Consider the following 10,447-nt stretch of genomic DNA (forward strand, 5'->3'; position numbering starts at 1 on the left):
GGGTGGAGTTTGTTCTAGGGATCCAAATTATAAGGGATCAGAAGAACAAATGGTTGGCCTTGTCTCAGGCATCGTAGTGACAAGATGTTGATCAGGTACTTGATGCAGAATTCCAAGAAGGGTTTATTACTTTTCAGGCATGGAATTGTTTTGTCTAAGGAACAATTTCCTAAGACACCTCAAGAGGTTGAGAAAATTAGACGGATTCCCTATGCATCGGCTGTTGGTAATCTTATCTATGCAATGTTATGTACTAGACCTCACATTTGCTATGCAGTAGAGATTGTCAGTTAATTTCAATCCAATCCAAGATTAGATCACTGGACGACGGTCAAAGCAATCCTCAAGTATCTTTAAAGAACGAGGAACTATATGCTTATATGTGGAGATACGGATTTGATCTACTAATAGAGATTTTCGGAAATCGACATAAGGGTCAATGTTCACTCTGAATGAATGGGATGTAGTTTGGCGAAGCATCAAGCAGGGATGCATCACAGACTCCACTATGGAAGCCGAATAAGTAGTCGCTTGTGAATCTACTAAAGATGCTGTTTGGCTTAGGAAGTTCCTTACCGATTTGAAAGTTGTTCCAAATATGACTTTGTTGATAACTCTCTATTGTGATAACAGCGGGGCTATGGAAAATTCAAAGGAACCTCGGAGTCACTGAAGAGGCAAATACATAAAACGGAAATATCATTTGATCAAGAAGGTTGTGCATCGCGGTGATGTGATTGTCACAAAAATCGCATCGGAGTACAACGTTGTTGATTCGTTTATAAAGGCTCTCATGGCTAAAGTGTTCGAGGGTCATCTAGAGAGTCTAGGTCTACGGGACATGCGAAACCTTGTCTAGGGCAAGTAGTAGATGAAACTGGGGTATAGAGTATGCCTTAGTTTATTGTATATTGTACTGTTTTTTGTATAGTACATTAGTCTCTCGAGACATTAGAACAAGTGGGAGATTGTTGGGGTTGGTATCATAATTCTCCTGGTAGTCTCGTAGTTTGTAAACACTTCGTGAACATATTGTTATTAATAAAATAAGTGTTATTTTATAAGCATTTACTCAATCCAATAAACTAAGATCCCTAGTTGTCGTTGTAACTTAAGCATATATGTGGAGACATACAAGTGGATCATGTCTTAAGTAATTACCTAAATGGTCTGTAGTATAAGGATAAATGAGAGATATCTTATCCTGGTGACACTACGGATACCGCCCGCTTTGTAGATGTTACAAGTTTTGTAAAGTTTTACCAATGGTCTGATCTTGACCATTCATGTGGAGATATGTGATCGGAGGTATCCTATATAAAGAGTTTGTATAAGACCAGATCACAAGATTATTAGTCTCTTTATATAACGCCATTGGTAATTGAGACTTACATTTTACTAGGATGACCATAGGTGACATGACCTTAATCTTGAGTGAGTTGAGAACTCCTGCTCATAAGGGTGGTCCTTTGATTTTTATGAGTGAGAGTAGCCAGATTGCCAACTAAACAAGCCTACCATTTTGGGTATTCGTCTGATTGGATAGTTGGAAACTCAGCTACACAAGACGAAATTCAGTCCTTCCTCGAAGCAGGGGTAAGTAGATAAATTGCTCCCTTAAGAGACTGATTCCAGATCTTGAACATAGTGGCCACACCCTCTTTTGGAAGTTAGGACTCAGTCATAGTAGGATTACGACTTATTGTTCATCAGAGTAATTAGTGGTACTTAAGAAGTTAGATGTAACTACAGGGAAAAAATGGTAAATTTTTCTAGTTGTGCTTACAAGCGATTTATGAAGGGTCATCGCACTATTGATTGGTTATATCCAATGGGCATAAAAAAATATTTGTTCAGCGAATAATGCAATTGTTGGTCTTTAGTGGAGTGACCAAATGTTAATAGATGGTGGACCTCGTGATTGAAGAGTTTAGTTAGTTATTCACGTACCGTTGGAGCTTTAAGCCACAGGTTTATAAGGTCCCCTTGGTAGCTCAATGGGTTCAAGTTTAGAATCAGAATTTAGGTTAGTTTGAAGTGTTCAAATTAACAAGAGGAAATTTAAATATATGTGCTATAATTAAATTAATTAAATTATATGTGATAATTGATTTGATGTATTAGATACATTAATTGGAGGAATTAATATAAATATAATTTATATTAAATACTATAACATAGAAAAAAAACTATAGTTTAGATGTTTCATATGATGAAATATTAAAACTATAGGTTATAAATATAATATGATAAGTATGTTATCATATTTATTTATAATATATTAGTTATATGATAATTAATTCTTTTTCTTTAATAATCGATTGAATGGGAGGTTAATGAAAGTTATGGTAACTATGAGATAAAAGTTTTTTTTTTGTTTTCCAAAATTAAAAAGTTGATCATTCATTTTGTGTTGTTTGAAAAAAGAAGTAACTATCGTGTAAAATTGTTTTACTAAACGATAGTGTCTCACAACTTACATGATAGAGTACCGAGTTTACTATACGATAGTTACTCGTTTACTCATTGCTATACGATCGAGTAGCTAAGTCTATATGATAGGCTTCCTCTTACTAAACGATCGAGTATCTTGTCTATCGATAGACTTCATTCATCTCTCACTTACTCGATCGTTTACCTCTTCCTTTCCTCTATCTGAAGTTGATAGAGTCCAATACTCCTGGATTTTCATTCCGAGAATACCAAGATAACACTTGTGGTGGTGTCCCTGTTCAGTTCAAGGGTCGAGGATCAAGTTGGACTCGTTAATGATCGAGGATTCATCAGTTCGAGCTTTTGTCTGTTCTGTTCATTGAGATCGTGTTCTAATCGAGTTGATGAACGATCGAGGGATACTTGAAGAAAGGTTCTTTAAAGGTTTGCATACTGTATCCCTTGTTTGTTCTTTTATAAGAAGCATGTTGTAATTTAGTATATGTATAAACTGTTCCATTTATACTGTAATTGTTGTGTTCTTTCTCAATGGAATTTTGAACGATCTGCTTCCACTCACAGGATCTCTATGTTTAGATTTTTGTCACTCTCTACCTCCATTTGATATAGTTTGAACTTTAGAAAACAAACTATTCCAAGCAGAATTTTGATAGCTTTTAGTCGAGCGATTGAAACAAAGGTTTAATCAAAGTCAACACCTTCTATTTGGGTGTTACCCCTGAGCAACTATTCTAGCTTTATTTCTAGTGACATTGTCATTCTCTTCAGACTTGTTCTTAAATATTCACTTTATGCTAATAACATTAACAAACTGTAGTCGAGGGACAAGAGTCCAAGCATTATTTCTCACAAACTGTTTGTACTCTTTTTGCATAGCATTGACCCAACATTCATCATCGAGACCTTCTTTGACATTTTTTGGTTCAACAAGAGAGTAAAGCAAATATTACAGATCGTCTCTATATACTTCACTTTATTTTTCTTTCTAGTTGTCACTTATTCTTCAAGATTATCAAGAATGTTGCTAGACAGATGATTTTTACAAACTCTGCTAGAGGGATGCTTATTACTTGTTTCAACCTCCTCAGATGCCGACTTCTTGTTCTCCACTAGTGTTTCAGAATGCATGTTAGATGACATGTCAGAAGAGACGTTAGGAACATCTGCATTACAAGTGGAAGCATGCTAGAATCTTCTTCTTCCTTAGTAGTAGAAACTGATAAATCTACAACATCATCAATTACTATATTGATTGACAACGAGTTCATTTATTATACACATGGTGTGCGTGACTATTTGTAGAATATCCAAGAAATATGCTTGCATCAGATTTTGAATCCCATTTTTTCCTAGCTTATCTATCAACCAAGATATAACAAGTACTACCGAAAAAATGGAAGTATTTAACGTTTGGTTTTCTCCTTCTCTATATTCCATAAATAGTGCTCGAGGTACTTGGTTGTAAAAGAACTCTATTGTGAATGTGACGTTGTGTTCATAGCTTCAGCCCAAAAATTGAATGGCAGACGCTCAACATGTAACATCATGTGAGCCATCTCTTGAAGAGGTCAATTTTTTTTCTTTCCTCCAACCTTTTTTGCTGGAGAGTGATTAGAGCAGAAAATTCATGACGAATCCCAATAGAATTACAAAGCGTAGCAAATTGAGAATTTTCAAACTCCCTACCATGATCGTTCCTAATTCATATCACATTCAAATCTTTCTCATGTTGTAATTGGAGATAAAGTGCTTGAGAAGTAGTAAATGCATCTGACTTTTTCTGTAGAATGAACCTAAGTATATCTGGAGAATTCATAGGCAAAAACTAACACATTCAAGACTTTTTTATTATATAGGTCTCATAAGGTCCAGGTCGAGAAGTTCAAAGATACGTTTTGAACCAGAGTGAGAAATTTGTTTGTGTGGAGTATGAGTTTTTTCACCTAATTGACAATCACTACAAATAATTCTAGTCGAAGAAGGTAAAGATTGAAGCCCAGATATAACATTTTAGCTATTGACTTTTGAATAGTCTTTATGCTCACATGCCCAAGGCGTTTATGCCACATACTTGCTTCATTTTGTCGTGAGAGATAACAAACCTATGAAGCATTGTCATGATTCCATAAATATAAATTATCAGATGAACGTGTACTTGTCAATAACAAGAACTTTAGCATCGTCTGTCACAACACACTGGTCTTTTGTAAAACCCAAGTTTAAACCTTGATCACACAACTGACTGATGCTAATATAATTGGCAGGGAGCCCTTTCAACTAGCATTATATCATTCAAGGACAGAAAACCTGGGTAACAAAGTTTGCCTTTCCCATCGATCTTACTTGTAGCACCATCTCTAAATGTGACCTTTCCCGAGTTGACAGATTTGAGGTAAGACAAATAGGTTTTTCATCAGTCATATGTCTAGAACTCCCACTATCAAGTACCAATCTCTTTTGGTAGAAGATCTTATAGATGCCAATAAAGCATTGCATTCATTCTGAGCATTCTTCACTCTCTAAATCCTTCTCAGCTCTAACTTGAATATGTTCTCACTTTAAATATGAAATAGTAAACATGCCTCCATTCTTTCTTTGTGCACATCAATGACTTTCATATCATTTTACTATTTGTTAAATCGAGCTTGATAAGAAGAATCAACAGATACATGTTTGGTAGCATCATTAACATTTTCTAGATACACATCATACTTGAGAATCTCACATGACAAGGTATTAGATGAGATGTTACTAACAAGTGCCTTGTCATCTTCCTCCGAGTCACTGTTGTCTTCAGACTCATCATCAAACAAAGTTAAGACATAACTTTTACTCTGCTTCTTCAAGAATTTAGGACATTTAGCTTGAAAATGTCCATAGCCTTCACACTATCGGCATTTGAAAGATTTTTGTTTTTGAAAATTAAAAGCCTCTCACTTGTCAGCTTCCTTCTTACTACTTTGAATTCTGGATTGTTTGAGAGGAAAAGGCCACCAGACTTATTGGTTTTAGGATTAAAATTGCCAGACTCTTTCCGAATATTTTGAGAACACGATTGAATTGTTTTGAAAGTAATGACATATATTCAACTAGGGAATCCTCAGATTCTTTGTCAGGATCATCATGCTTATCATCAACTGAGGATTGTAAAGCAATTCCTTATTCTTCTTCGTGGGTTTTCCATCTAGAGATATCTCAAATATGAGCATGGAGTGAAATAATTCATCTACTTTCAATGATGTTATGTCTTTAGCTTTCTTGCAATAACTTTCATGTCAAATTTTTCGGTAAAGACCTAAACACCTTCCAAACAAGTCTTTCTTTTGAAATTTGATCTCCCAGAGCAAACGACTCATTTGTAATGTCCAATAACTGAACATTAAATTCAGCAACTGATTCATCATTGTGCATTTTAAGATTCTTGAACTTCGAAGTCAACAACTGTAGCCTTGACATTTTAACTTTTGAAGTTCCTTCATGAGCAGGATAAGATATATCACACCTCTTTAGCTAAAACAAACGTATTAATCAGTGTGAATATGTTGTGATCAACACCAATAAATATGGCACTCAATGCTCGAGAATTCCCTAAATGCTTCATCTTTAGCTTCAAACTACTGTTAATCAAGTTGTAGGATATCCTTTCGATCATCAATCTAGGGGGTAGGATGAAACCAACCAATAATTATCAGCTTCCATGGTTTACTATCAATCAAATTCAGGAAGGAAGTCATTTGAGCTTTTTAGTATGAATAGTTTGTTCATCTAGAACAGGAAATGAGTAATAAAGCCACCATCTTTGATCCGTTCATGATTGAATCACCTAAAATAAATTGGACTCGCCCTGATACCAATTGAAAAAGTTATAAAATGATTCGTCACCCGAAACACATATGTTAAACAGAAATTACAAACAAGTACTATAACAACAAACAAAACTAAATGCAAGAAAGCATGTAAAAGCACATGGAAGTTGATAACCTAGTTTGGTGAAAGCCACCTACATTTGGGGCAGTGTGTCTAGGAAAGATAATACACTAATATTAAAGAGTCAAGCAATTACAATGTAGTACTCATGTGTAATTCAATGATTATTACAATGACTTATGTAGACCCCAACTCAAAGATCACCTACCTTCCCCCTAGATGTGTGAGTCCCTCTCTATTAAACTTAAGCTCCACCTAAGGTGTTAATATTAGTGTTGAACACTTTGGCTTTCAATAGTGTATAAGACTCCTTTCCTCTTGATTACTTTCCGTTAGCTTAGTGAACTCCATTTACTGATGAATCTTAGGTCCTCCTTAAGATAGATGACTCCTTCTTGAGAATGAAGCCTTAGGCTCACCCTAAAACCGAGAATCTCTTTTCAACAACAATACCTTAGGCTCCTACTAAGGCAGAAATTATCTTCAAGGTTGCAATTTTCAATTAATGCAACCGCATAGTGGAATATGCGAGTATAGATTAAAAACTTTAATGTTGCACAAATTAGCCATAAAAAACAAAAATACTTTCAAACCATAAGCAAAGTGACAACCTTAAAAGAACACCATTATTCTCCTTTTAAAACTGTGGTCAAGAAAGGAAACAAACTTCTTAATCGAAAATAATAAGGAGCACCTCAATTAAAGAAAATATCGGGCAAAAAAATATGTTGAAATTTTTCAGATAAGGAAAGAAAATATACTGTAGGAACTAATATTCTTTGTGACTGATGTTAAGACTGCATTTGTGACAACATCAAAAACTACCACAAACTATCTTAGAAAAAAATATAGAGCCAATTGATAAATCTCTAACCATGCTAATTTTTCATTTAATTCTAGTTCTCACAATTTACATAGATTTCATAAAAGACTAATTTAATGTTTTTTTCCATAAATTTTCATTCATCATTTTTTGGGGAAATATAAATTTTATTGCAAAACCAAATACTTAGACCCGTTGGATAACCATTTTCATTTTTGTTTTTGGTTTTCTGTTTTGAAAATCTATTTTTGGTTTTCAATTTCTAAAAAACAAAAACCATACATCTTTCTTTTCTGTTTTTACCGCAAACATGTTTTGGTAATTGTTTTTGGTTTACTATTTATAAAAAAATAAAAAATGATAACTTTTTAGTTTTATTTTTTCTTTATGATAATCAAATAAAACTATTTTTACATTAATTTATCATCTAATATATAAAATTATAAAACCAGATTTTTATTTTAATTATTTTAAGAAAAATCATATCGATAAAAAAATATCAAAAGTAATTAATTACAAATCAACGGAGAAAAATAGAAAAACAATTTGAATGGAAAAATACAGGAAAATAATTTCAGTTTTATAAAAACAAATTATAGGAGAATCAGGAAATGATAAAAAAAAATTAATTTGAACTAAACTATTTTTCGTTGTTTTTAAATATAATTGTTCCCCTTTATGATTTTGAAGGTATTATGAACAATCGTCACTCAATATATGACAATTTACTAATTTGTGAATGCAATACTTCAACTACTTGATTCAACCAACAATACAATGTGTGAATAATTAAATATAAAAGTGATAAGAATTAGGGAGATGAGAATTAAGGGAATAATTCTTTATGTATATTTTTAAATTGATAAAAAAAACCATATATTTATAAACTATTTGAATGTGAATGTTCACGCATTTTGAAGAAAAACATATCTTTCCATTAAGGTTTTGTCTTGGCTAAAAAAAAATTAAGGTTGTTTCTTTTAAAAAACAAACCCTCTCACGATGAGTTGTGGTTTTTTTAAAAAAAGTTTTTAACAATGGTTCAATTCATAATTTTTTCAACTTTTTAATTCTAAATTTTGAAATTGTTTTTTAGAAAATCAAGATGTTCTTGTTAAAATAGAAAATGAGAATTGATGTGCAATTGAAATGTAAAAGAATAATTTTTTTTGACATTAATTGTCATTCAATTTCATATAAATAAGTAGAAATTATTAGAATAAGATGAAAAGAAGTGAAAATGGAGAAAAAAAAGATGAAGGTTTTAGGTCTTAAACGCGTAACAAATCAATTGCGAACTAGCATGATCACTAGAGCACAAAGGATTTTCATTGACCGTGGTCTTCATTTAAATACAAATACAAAAACACGTAATTTTCAAAAGCTAAAAATCATTTTTTTAAAACTTTTTTTTTCTAAAATAATAATTCTTAACATTTTAAATTCGTTTTTGAAATTGAGAAAACATATCCACTATTGAATACCAAACATATTCATTTTTGAAACCTATAAATAAAAAACTAAAAACCAATTAACTATCAAACGAGCTCTCCACCACACATACTGTGAGACTTCTTATATTTCATGCAACATATATCTAGATGAAACAAAGAGAGGTTCCTTTATTAAGATTTATTAAAATATTTAGAAAAATTGAGATTTTGAACTAAAATACTTTCTTACCTACTAAAGTTTACAAATAAAAAATTATTTCACTTGAAATAAAGAAGAATATCTTTTTGGTCCCTAAATTTTGGGAAAGTTTTTATTTATCGACCCAAGCATATCAAAATGTTACATTTTACCTCTGGGTTTTGAATATATTCTCTTCTTATGATTCTTCTTTAACAAGAGTACGAGAGAGGTAAATGGGATCAATAGGTGCACCCAGACATCTCAACTAGGTTGATACACATTAGTCATCCTTGATGTTTTCTTCAATGCTCACATTAGTCGTCTTTGGCATTAATTTTTTGTTAATTATTTTAAAATAAGTATGATGTGAACATTTAGTGAAAAATCAAGATTAAAAGTGCAAATCTTGAGACATAAAGACCAAAATTGAAATAAAACTCAATACTCTATGATAAATGTAACATTTTCAAACTTATTCATAAGATGAAAATTGAACTTAAAACTCATGGATGAACGTATATTTAGAATTCGAGGATAAAATGAAAAATACTACATAAAAAATTTAGGGACAAAAACGCATTTTCCCTAAAAATAAACATACAAATTATTCAATAACATTACTCAAATTTATTTTTCTCTCTCACACAAAGCCATAATCAAAACTTGTCTTATTTCAACACTCCAAAATCTTCACCACATTAAGAAACATACACTTCGATTGCTAGAAAACGTACCATCAAAACACTCTTTTACAGACACTTTCACAATAGAAACTCAACAATTTAACTTCCAAACCCTAATTTATTCATAATTCTTCCCCCACACAACTTGATCGGTAACACATTCTTAACACTAATAATAATTTCCTCTAAGGCGGTGGATATTACATCATATCTAGTTTTCTAAGCCGTTATGGCCGGTAGCTAGCGCCTCGGATGGCGGCCTTCTTCGTCGCCTCCGGGTTGTTAATATAGTTGCCACCTCTAGGCCGAGCGGAGTTCAAGAATTTACTTCCCACCATATTCTTGATCTCACTCATATCAATCTTCTCAACTGCGCAACAAAATATCATTCATTGTTAAATCAACAATAAACTCAAAGCTCTAACATGAACTCTAACTTCAATTTTATCATATATAATTAGGGTAAAATTCTGTTTCATATCTGTCCAAGAAAAAGTTAATAAAGTTTTTGGGAAGAAAAGAGATATGGGACTTACAATCTGCATAAGGTAAAGTGTTTTGGATGAGTCTTCCTGTTGCCATATGAAAAAGGAGAAGAAGCATAAAGCTTAAAAAGATTGACCCTCTCTTGAAACCCATTGAGATAAAACTATCTTTTAATTTTTTTTCTCTCTTTGGAGATGAACTCTATTCCATGATTTTATGGGTATATATATACAAAGACCAAAGCAACTTCCAATATTAATAATCAATAAAAGTTTCTTTTTTAATTAGGGAGAATAATAATCAACAAATTAAAGAAACACACTTCTAGAAAGAATGAATATTTAATTGTATTTTTGTAACCATACTTGGTTTTGAATGAATTAGATTGATACAAATCTTTTTTCCTTTAAATTTCTTTATTCTCTATATAGCGTTTACT

At 32.3% G+C, this 10,447-nt stretch overlaps 1 long non-coding RNA gene across 1 annotated transcript; it reads right to left on the bottom strand.

The window, feature by feature from the left end:
- Nucleotides 1-9,449: 9,449 nt before the first annotated feature.
- On the bottom strand, nucleotides 9,450-10,218 carry LOC120090079. Its single transcript, XR_005485408.1, has 2 exons — nucleotides 10,059-10,218; nucleotides 9,450-9,892 (listed from the first exon to the last, which is right to left on the bottom strand). It is a non-coding gene; the product is annotated as an uncharacterized LOC120090079 (long non-coding RNA).
- Nucleotides 10,219-10,447: the final 229 nt, after the last annotated feature.

The sequence above is a fragment of the Benincasa hispida genome, chromosome 1 (genome assembly GCF_009727055.1).
Source record: "Benincasa hispida cultivar B227 chromosome 1, ASM972705v1, whole genome shotgun sequence".
Classification (NCBI taxonomy): Eukaryota; Viridiplantae; Streptophyta; class Magnoliopsida; order Cucurbitales; family Cucurbitaceae; genus Benincasa; species Benincasa hispida.